This window comes from Drosophila teissieri, chromosome 3R (genome assembly GCF_016746235.2).
Source record: "Drosophila teissieri strain GT53w chromosome 3R, Prin_Dtei_1.1, whole genome shotgun sequence".
Taxonomy (NCBI): Eukaryota; Metazoa; Arthropoda; class Insecta; order Diptera; family Drosophilidae; genus Drosophila; species Drosophila teissieri.
Genome location: NC_053032.1, coordinates 8,584,348 through 8,594,800, shown reverse-complemented (window position 1 = coordinate 8,594,800; position 10,453 = coordinate 8,584,348).

Below are 10,453 nucleotides of genomic sequence, written 5' to 3'. Positions count from 1 at the left end.
GAAAAAAGGGACACACACTTGCCCCTTTTTTGATGGGCATCCGCATCCTGATTGTACCATCCGCTGATTTTTCTAGCAATTTCATTTTATGACAAAGTTGTCGACTTCAATTTGCCCAATTTTCCATTACAGCTGCGAGGCGTTGATTGCGGTCTTGTATTTTTTTACGATTTTTCGTGAGTATTTGGCTTACAATTCCGCCCTGACCAATACTCTATTCAAAACTCATTACGGAGCTCCTTTGAAATCCGGAAAGCTGAGTAAGTGGCGGGCACTTGCCATGCAAGAGATGTTGCGGCCATTACTCACTTGATTTCTGCCCGCTTAATCAACTCACATTCCAACTTTTATCTCACTGACCTTTTTATCTCACTGGCCGCGTTTGGTCTAGCCCAGTAATAATGATAAATGAAAAGAGAACGCCTCGGGCCCACCCCTCAACTCCTACGCCCCTCAATGGCATGTGTGTGTTTGTATCGCCTCTAATTAGGATAAACAGATGTTGCCCAAAAATTAATTACACATCATGAGCACTGAACAGCCGCCCAGTTTCCCTTTCCTAACTGCTCATTAGTCCTTGGGGCTCGTGATCGGTCATATTGAATTAATTTTGGCCATCATAGCAATTATAGCCTTTCGGTGACTTTCCGCCACAACTATCTACATATATCCTGCTTCCGTTCTGTGACGGTTTGCAAATCTCAGTTGACGATTAATACAGATGCCGTGCAGCACGTTTAACTTGGATTAACATAACTAAATGAACCGATGAATTCGCAGGACATCCCGATTTCCTCCCTTTGCATTTTCATGCATTAAAAACAAATAAAACAATTCAACTTTCTTACCTCCATGGCTAAAATTTAAGCCTTGAATCGAAAGAAAAACACAATGATTTCTGCGGAAGAATCTGTTGTTATTTTTAGCCCTTCTGTATCCTGCATTTGGCTCGGGATTTTTCAGGAATTCCGGCTGGGTCTGCACCGCATTTTATTCTTCAACCAAATCGGATTTGCAAAATTTCCATCGTCTGGCCAGATAAAAGATGCGAAATCAATTTGCAGGCAGAATCGAACAAAGAGGTGGGATGACGTGTCCCTATCTTAAAGCTGAAGCCCGGGTATCCCGCAGCTTAGAGAGTTCTTCCCTGGGAAGTGCCCGAAACTAAGCTCCGGCGTCAGATTGCGCCTTCTGTCAGTCAGAGGCAAACACCTGTAATAAATATTCGTTTGCCGTCTTTCGCTCGCTCGGTTATCCTGGATCCTGGATTTCTCCTGGCGCTGCGCTGTCACAGATACATTTTGTCTGCTTTTCCGTGTGAGCGCACAAGGCAACGGCGGAAAGAACCGGAAAAGAATGCCTAGCTGGTAGGTTTTTTATACATTTTGAGTTCCGTTCAGCCGGCTCTGCCCAGCCGCCCCTTGAATTTTTATGCGGGCCATAAAGAAAAAGCACTAGGAACGATGCCAACAGCCTGGGCAAAGCACTTGACGAGGCTGCTGGCGGTGGCTGGTTCAGTGGGTTCCGTGGGTTCCGTGGGTTCAGTGGCCACTTTCGGGCTCCCGCAGTCCCGCTTCAGAAGCAATTCACTCAGCCATTTATGGTCGCACAAGTTGCCCCAACACGCAGCCATAAATCCGCGGAGCACAGCTTCTGTTGCTTCTGATGCACTTAATTTTAGCCAGGAGCCCAAGGATGCACCGAGTGTTACATTTTGCGCCCAGCTGGGCGCTCAGCGTGTGTTATTAATTGCGTAATTTGTTTATTAATACACAAGTGCACATGCGGCAGCAGTAGCACCTGGTGGGGCTTAAGGATCCACCCGTCGGCTGTCCGAAGACTCGGGCTTCAACCCATTCGGAGCAAATTGCCTTTGCTCATTGCTTATTCAGGCAATCGGGAGATGTTTGCCATGCTCTCCAGCCCACCGTGTAATCAAATTAAGTCTCAACTGCATAAACATTGCGGGAAACGGTGTGACTTACAATTAAATTGTACTCCGCCCTTAAAGGCGGCATAAATCAATTTTTATATTCCAGCGCCACGTCCTGCATCCTTCGTCCTCCGTCTTGATTTCTGGACCCAGTTTCCTGGCTGTTAATTGCACACACAGAGAGTTCTAATGGCAAACACGAGCCACAGTTTTTAGTCGGCAAAGGCGGAGATGTTATTAAATTATAATTACCAGCGCCTTATTAGCACAATCAGAGGCGGGGGCCAAAACCGCAGCGAAGGACACGTTTTCCAGGCTGTCTGGCTTGGAAGACCCAGGCGGTTGGGTTGACTGCTCGATGGCAGACAGAAGACAGACTGTCACATGTAACCCAGACGAGATGTCAGGATATAAAACCAATTAATCCAAGACCTATTTTAAGACAAACCTAAACTCGTTTGCGGCGCGATGCTATTACTTTTCTCTAAAGCCTAGCAAATGGATTTATTGCCGCCGCAACAAACGCAAATTGAGAAAGGCATTCTGCATACCGCACTACCTAATCAAAGTCAATGCATTAAATGAATGCATAAACAACTCGGCGTCGTGGCAGTGGGAGCTGCCCATATTGCGCATACGTCACGTGCGCCCCCGAGTTGCATGCGTAATATTGCCTGGCTGCTGGATCGACTCCTGCATTGCCCATGGCACATCGATGATTACCATACTAAGTTGGTCGCTGAACACACCTGCACCCTGCGTTTTCCATCCCGCACCCTGCAACCTGCTGGTGGCAACACTCACTTAACACTCCTACACGTCTGGGCCCCATCATCGCGGCACAGGATTCAATTGCAGCAGCTGCCTGATGCAGACGCAACAGCAGTCTGGAAACAACTCGCAGCAACAAGAGTTCTCAAAGAAAAATGCACGAAGAGCAGAGTGTTTGTCGTTTGGACATATTTATACCCAATCTGGAGACTACATATGAAGCAACACCCACAGTTGCAAGAGGACTGCTCATTATTATAATTCTAGATTTTATGAGCATTGCTTTAAGAACCCTATTTGCTTATGAAATGCTAAGTTTATAGTAAATAACTTAAAAACAATGAGCATGAGCTATAGCAACTGCAAAGCTACATTCCTTGAATCACTTATATTATGTACATATATACAAATATTTATTTAAGATGTACTGTATTAATAATATATCAAATATTTCAATATCTTACCTCAAAATAAAATGGCCCATGCCCTACCCCAATGTCCCTGAAAATACCCCTCATCTGGCATATAACTCGTTGAGTGCATTAGATGAATATTAAAAGCACTCGCCGCAGCAGCACTTGAAACTTAAAAGTGAATGGCAAGCGGACAGGTCCTTGGCCAGGACCAGGACCTGCACTCGCCAATAACATCAACGTCGAGCAGCAGCATCATGGTGCGTTGCATAATTTATTGTTATGCAATCAATCGGGGTAGCTTCGTTGAGCAGGCAACAAATGGAGCCTGCTTTTCCACCACTCAGCCTGGCCGAGTGATTCTGATGGACTCGCCCGAGAGGCCATAAATTAAACATATTTGTTAGCGTATAATCCATGTAATCAAATTACGTTTGCACAACCTGCTTGCACGTATTCTGTGGCTTCTGTGGCCAGGTACGTCGGATTCAGACAACCCAAACAAACAGTTCCTGGCTAATTTGTGCTGCGTAATTTCCATTTTCATTTCCATTTTCCTCCGCCCGAGTGCGGCTCATAATCTGCAGATGTGAATGCGAACAATGCCGCATTAAGTGGCAGTGGCAGTGTCAGCGAAACGGCCTGGTTAACCTGTCATCGCCAAACGGAGCCACAATGTCGGTCAGCTCGAGACCACCTGAGTGAGCTGGGCTCTGGTTTTGATTGCCCGTTCAAAACCTCAACGGGCATAATTTCATCGCCTGCCGTACACAGAGCTAAATGGAGATGTTTTTATTTTCAGGATATTTTCGTCCTTCTCGGCACCTGTTGCTACTTCCGCCGAGCTGGGGTCCCCTTTGCTAATCAAGCCCTGCGACGAACACAATTTATTGAAGCGCACAAAAGGACCCAAGGACACCGGCGTACGCATGATACGTAGACAAGGACAAGCGACGGACAACCGAACACTTTTGGCCAACTTCCGGTGGCCCTGAAAGGGAAGGAAGACTACAATTAATTTCGTTAAGGTCGCATTAGCCATCTCACCTTGAAGAAAGGGTAATCAGCTAAGCCAAAAGCTAGCCCTAATATTGGTGCCTCCATCAAATCTCCCATTGCACTTAGGGCAACTCGTCGTCGTTCCACATCCGCCATGGTGTCCCGTTCCTCGACGGCTGGAAGTTGGCAGACATATTGCATGAATAATTGCGCACAAGCTGCTTCTGCTCGGGCTGCATTCATCCATCGCCGAGCAAAACGGAACAAGCCAAGCAAATTAAAATCTTAGCAACAAAAGCGAAAAGTCAAAATGTTTGTTAGACAAATAAATTCAACACTTCACGCATATTTTCATAAGCTGCCAGACCAGCACACATATGACTACACTGCCAGAAAATATCAAAAGAAATATCAAGATACATAAATGAGAGTTCCATAGAATTTTGCCCAAAAGAAGAATACAATTAAAAATGCACGGAAATTGGCAAGAAAAATAAAATAAATGATAAAAACTGAAATTTTTTTAAACAGTGTGGGCGTTGTTGGGGGCCTTTTTGAATCTAGAATCTGCCAGTTTAATATAGGTTTAAGTTTTCAAATTTTGTAGATCTCGACGTTCATACGGACAGAAAGACCGACGGTTAGATCAACTGGGCATTGGGCCGGAATCGCGTGCCTCTGACTGTTACATTCTTTCCACAAACCTTGTATACCTTATTAGTCTACGAGTAAGCGGTATACTAAATATTTAAATATAATTCATGGAACTTTCGTAGCAAAAGCTTGGTAAAACATATTGATACCTTGAAGGAGCGTTCATGTTGTTATTTTATACTACTCGCATTTTTAATTATTCAAGCAATTTCAATCAACTATTCAATTTTATTCCCATTTTTATAATATAATATGTTGCGAATTCATCGGAAGTCGTTCTCTGTGTAGGCCGTCCGGGCCGCCCGGGCACATTTGTTAAATCTCAGTGTGGGGAAGTGTGTTTTAATCCAACCACAACACAAACACCAAGCGAAGTGTGGGTCGTGCCCCAGGCAGTACACGGACACTTAAAGCAAACTAACAAGGACGCAGCGGGTGAGAGGGGCCATCGGAGTCGGGGTGGCCAGTATGTCAAGGCTCCTCAAATTCCTTAGCTTATCAACGAGACGCCGGAAGCTGTGGCAGCACTCATACATATTTTCGAAACATATTTACATGGCTGGCTTCACATTTCCAGGACGAGGCATTGTGTGTGCTTTGTCTGGTCCTGGTACTGGTACTGGTACTGTCTCATCACATTACGTATTCAGGAGAACGCTCGGTACAGGGCGTGCGGTTACATCGAGAGTCTTTGGCATCCTAGGGGGATGTAAGGTCAACATTCTATACGGAGTTTTGGGACTCATCTCCGTGGCAAAAATATTCCATTCGACTTTTCTTACTCAATTAGGCCTGTTGCAGCGGTCCAGGGGTCGTTTTCTCCATTCGTCGTCGTCCTCGGAATTGAAAGATATTCAGATATTCGATGCAAATTCAATTGCTGTGAAAAATGTCCATTAAAATCGTAATTGAAACGTTAATAATTTAATGCTATTTCTCGAGCCGCCTTTCGTCGGCATCCTGGCGCAAAAATCGATCATAATTCGATAAACGCCAAGCCAAAGGACGCGACAAGTTGAAGCCGGAAAAGTTTGCATCTCGCCCGGTAACCGACTTCCCATTTTCGTATTTTGTACCGAAAAACAGTAGATAGATAGACAGTTCCGGAAAAAGGGATATATTTTTCAATGCTGAGAAATGCCAACGTAATCAGTTCCCTGCGTTTGTCATCATCTGTTAGCGAAATGCCACTCTACTACACCAAAGAGCAGTTTTCGAAAATGAGATTCTGGGAAATCCCCGGCATAATGGGGACATCAGTTGGCAGCTCTACGGCGGAATCACGGCCGAAATTCCCGCCACAATGGCAGGCATCCATCAAGCAAATTGAACACGCCCCCGTCGCATATATTACGCCCAGCTCTTTACCCTTTTTACTCACTTATTTTTGAGAAGGCCGAGGCAATTGCAAATCCCACGCATGGCTTCTACAGACAGCTCGGTGCCCCTAATGTCGCGCCATAAATAAAGTCAAACAATAAGTGCGCTAACCTCCGCGTGGGTAAGCGGACGGATCCGTCATGGTGACAGCTCCTGCGGAGCTAGTGGCCCACATCCTAGAGCAGAGTGATGATGGGACGTACGGCCTGTCTTTCTCAGACGACACGTGTTGACATGTCAGTTAGGCAAATGAGGGTAAACAGCATCCAGGAGCCGGTGTTCCAAGCTTCGGCGAGTCTACTGGAGCGACTCCACGGCCACCGGCGAGTCATTAGCCGGATCTCTGGCTGGGCTGAGACAAGACAAATGCCGGGCATTTACCGAACAATTGTCCTCGGCAACTGGACCACTCCTGAGCGGAGCTTAAAGACTCTGATTAATCAGAATTTGTCCTAGCATCATGCCGGCGGATAGCTGGGGATTTTGTGGTGGATTTAACGAGCCCGATGTCAGTCGACGGGCACCTTGATTGGCCCACAATTCCAGACCCAGATTCACAAAGAGCTCGGCTCAAATCCAGGGCAGCGGCGGCAAGAAAGGGTGAAGTAAAATATAAATGCAAAATAATAAAAATCGATTTGAAACAGGCTCCAATTGGATTTGAATAGACCCAGGCAGCTCCATCCTTCGATCCGCAGGATGTGGTGATGCCGAGCACTTTGCACGTTGTCATTTGATAACCCATTGTGGCAGACGCAAATTGAAAAAAGTGCCATCCGTTGGACAAAATGGAAACGGGGCGAAGGGGCCAGGGAAAATGCGGGATTGCAAAGTTCTATTCCGACGGACGGACTGGAGGACAGCTGGCGGATATGTGTGAAAGTGAGGTCTAACATGGATATAGAGTGCATGCCAGCCCGACTGCTTACCATTCTAATTCGAAAAAAATGAAAAAGGGTTCTGGGCCACTGCTTTCGACCAGCGACGAACTTTGAACTTTCCGGGGACAAGCGTCGCCAAACCGCAACAGAAAAGCAATTAACATGGAATGACACTTTGATTGAAACGTCTAATGTGCAGGCAGTCCAACAACCCGGCGGTCAAATGATTCGATGTTCATGAGTTCATGAGCACATGAACACTCGAATCGACCCTCGAAGGTCAGTGCAACAAAGCTTTTTTTTTACAGCATTTGCTCGGGCATACATTCCAAATTGGTCTGCCTTAGACACTGAAAAAGGTTCGAGCTTAATAATTTAATGAGCCCTCAACAAACAGAACAAGGCTTGCCAACCGTTTCTCCTTGTGTAGTACTTGCACTCCTCCAACTCACAGCCAAGGGCAATCAGGCGCAAAGATAAGAGGGGATAAAATTTCTTGGAGCCCACCTCGTCGTTCTGGCCAACATCGAAAGCCAAAATCCGACAATGCCCGGACTTTTTTGGCCTTGGCAGTTGCCGGAATTGGGAGTGCAGGAATTGCACAAGTCGAACGCGATTCGTGTCCTGGTATTTGCATTTGCCTCCCTATCGGATGCCCATAAGCAGTCCTCCTTTATCTCAACTGTCCGTGTGCATCTGTTCTTTTGGCTGGACTCCACTGCGTATGCGTAATATGAGGGATGCGGGAAATCGAAGGCAAGCAGTGGCCTTCTCTGGGTCGAAAGCTTACGGGCACTTGCAGCATCGAGATCATCGAGACACTCAAAGGCAGTGGAGCGGACACGTGTTAACCATTTAATGCCAATCGTAAATAAGCAAAGTCGTTAACCAAAACCCAGATATAAGCAAATTAAAATCTGCTGCCCCCGAGGTCTGCGACCATCTAATACTCTTTTGACGTTCGCCCAAAAGTATACTATGGCTATTGGTGAGCTGAGATAGCTATTAGCTAACGTACCCCAAGAAGTTGGCGGCTGCCTGTTTCCATAGCTCAGCGATTAAAGTCCGACTGAAATTGGATGTGGAGTATAAGACACCCGCCTCCGCTTTGACTCTACACAATCCGCACAATGTCTAAGATTTAATTTAAATCTATACTACGTAGGCGTGTAAACTGGCATTCCCAGGCAAATCCTAAACACGCTCTTCGGCTCGGAAATAAACAGAGAAGCAAACCCTTGCCCAACTTTGTGCGGAGTTTGTGTTTGTGCATAAAATTAAAGGAAGACGTCGACGATGGGGCAACTTTTATGATTGCGTTGTTGGGGCACCGCGTCCCGAGCCGGCAGCTTCGGTTAATAAAATATGCAAAAACTCAACTCGAAAATTAAGTTTCCTTTCCGCAGCAGCGGCCGACCCTTCGCACTCGCTTCCCCTTGGCCTTGGCAATCCTGAGGAACAACATATGCTTAACCCCGGAGCATCACACATTCGCCCCGTTGTCGCCTGTAGACTAATAATCAAATTATTTAATAAAACTTAAAATAAAACTTTTCAGAGGCTGTCACGCCCCAGCTTCTGTAATGGGTAAACTGTGTTTCCTGCGCCCAAATCTGATGTCGTTATAATTATCTTGTTATTGAGTTAATTACACATGCAGGGTGGTTGCTGTTTAGCTGGAAGCGATTTTAACAGCTTAAAGCTTTAGTTTTTGGCTTGACAACCAGCCCCTGGGCGGTTGAAATTTGTATGCCACTCAAGATTGCCTTCACATGATTACGACCGGCCATAATTTGAGCCATACGTGCGCCGCTATTCAACGGGAAATTCATTTAGCGCACAAATAACGCAATTCTATTAAATAAATTGAATATGTGCAGGGGCCCACGAAGCCTTTTAAACTAATATGTGTTTTGGGTGGGAGGTCCACCTTCAACCTTCCAACTTCCAGCTTCCATCTCCCCATTTCTCTTTGCTGAGCACACAAGCGTTGGTGGGCAAAAACGCCATAAACCGAAACGAAACGAAACGAAACGAACGGAATAAGCCTAACCATAAAGTCAAGGGCCTTTCATTCAAGTCGATTTTTGTCGATTGTTGTACACGCAGAAGGCATGAATGTGGCTCCATATATCAATACCTGATGCTCCACAGCCCCCACAACCAAACCAATCCAAACCAAACCAATACCCCAACCCAACCGAGCACAAAGGTATATATTATTTATAGGTGTGTATTTTAACTAAACAGAATCGAATTGTTGTTTCTGGCTGTTTGCTATTTGTGCCTGCACGTGGCTTTTCGCCGCCGACAACGTCAACAATTTCTTTTTTCGCATTTCCCATTTTTTGCGGTTTATTTATAAGTGAGCGAAATAAGAGTCGAACGTGTTTATGGGACAAATGAAGTACTTTAGATTCAATTATGCATTCGTCAACAGAACACATAATGGAATCCTAAATTGTGTCATCCGTGTGGGCGGCATCGCTGGCATCTTCTGTTTGTTTGAGTCGCTTAAATTTCAAGCGAAATGTGGGGCCGTGGGCGAAAGGAGTCTGTTTAAAGGTTTTGGATCTCTGTTTGGCCACAAATCAGATTTGTGGTTTATGGTCCTGCTGGCCAGCAGCAGAGAACAACCCCAGCCGGAGATTTCTGGCGGCCAAGGGGCTTAAAAGCTGACCTTTGATTGCACTTGACAGCAGGACGACTCCAAATCAAAGTTCTGTCTGTGTGCTTGAGTGTTTAATAATGGTTGCCAACTTATTTGGCATTATTCATTGTAGGTTACTTCACCGAATATTCCTTTGGCGTGCGGAAAATCAATACATTGGCCATCCAAGTCGGAGGGTGTCAAGAAACCCCTGCTGACAGTTCCAATGCAATGACCCGACTCCCCAACTAGACAACCGTAATCGAAAGAAAATCCGAAGTCCACAACACTCCCGAACAATGGAAAACTAAGTGAAGCCGAAATCCTTTGAGAAATTAGTTGGCTCGACCAAGTGGCTTTTCACTTCTGTGGGCGATCTCCAGCTGGTGGGAAGCGCTCCCCGTGACTGCGGTTTTGTAAGCTAACCAGGTCAGAACACAACTTAATCTTGGCAAGCAAATCCCCAGAACTCCACGACCTATCTATTTAAGCAAACGCACGGTACAGTTAGGCTTTGCTATGGATTTGGTATATTTAGCTGTGTATCAGCTCCCCGGCTTTATTTCCTAATACATACCACAATAAATGAATTTGGAAAAATGCCATATAGTTTGAAAACTAGTTGTTCAGTTAGAAGGGGTGGCAAAGAATGCAAGTTCCACACCAGTGTGGAATATATTCACACTCGGAAATGTATATTATGACTCAGAAATGTATGAAACTCACGTGATTCTACACTTTATGTATAGCTACACTATACAAAATCAGTCAA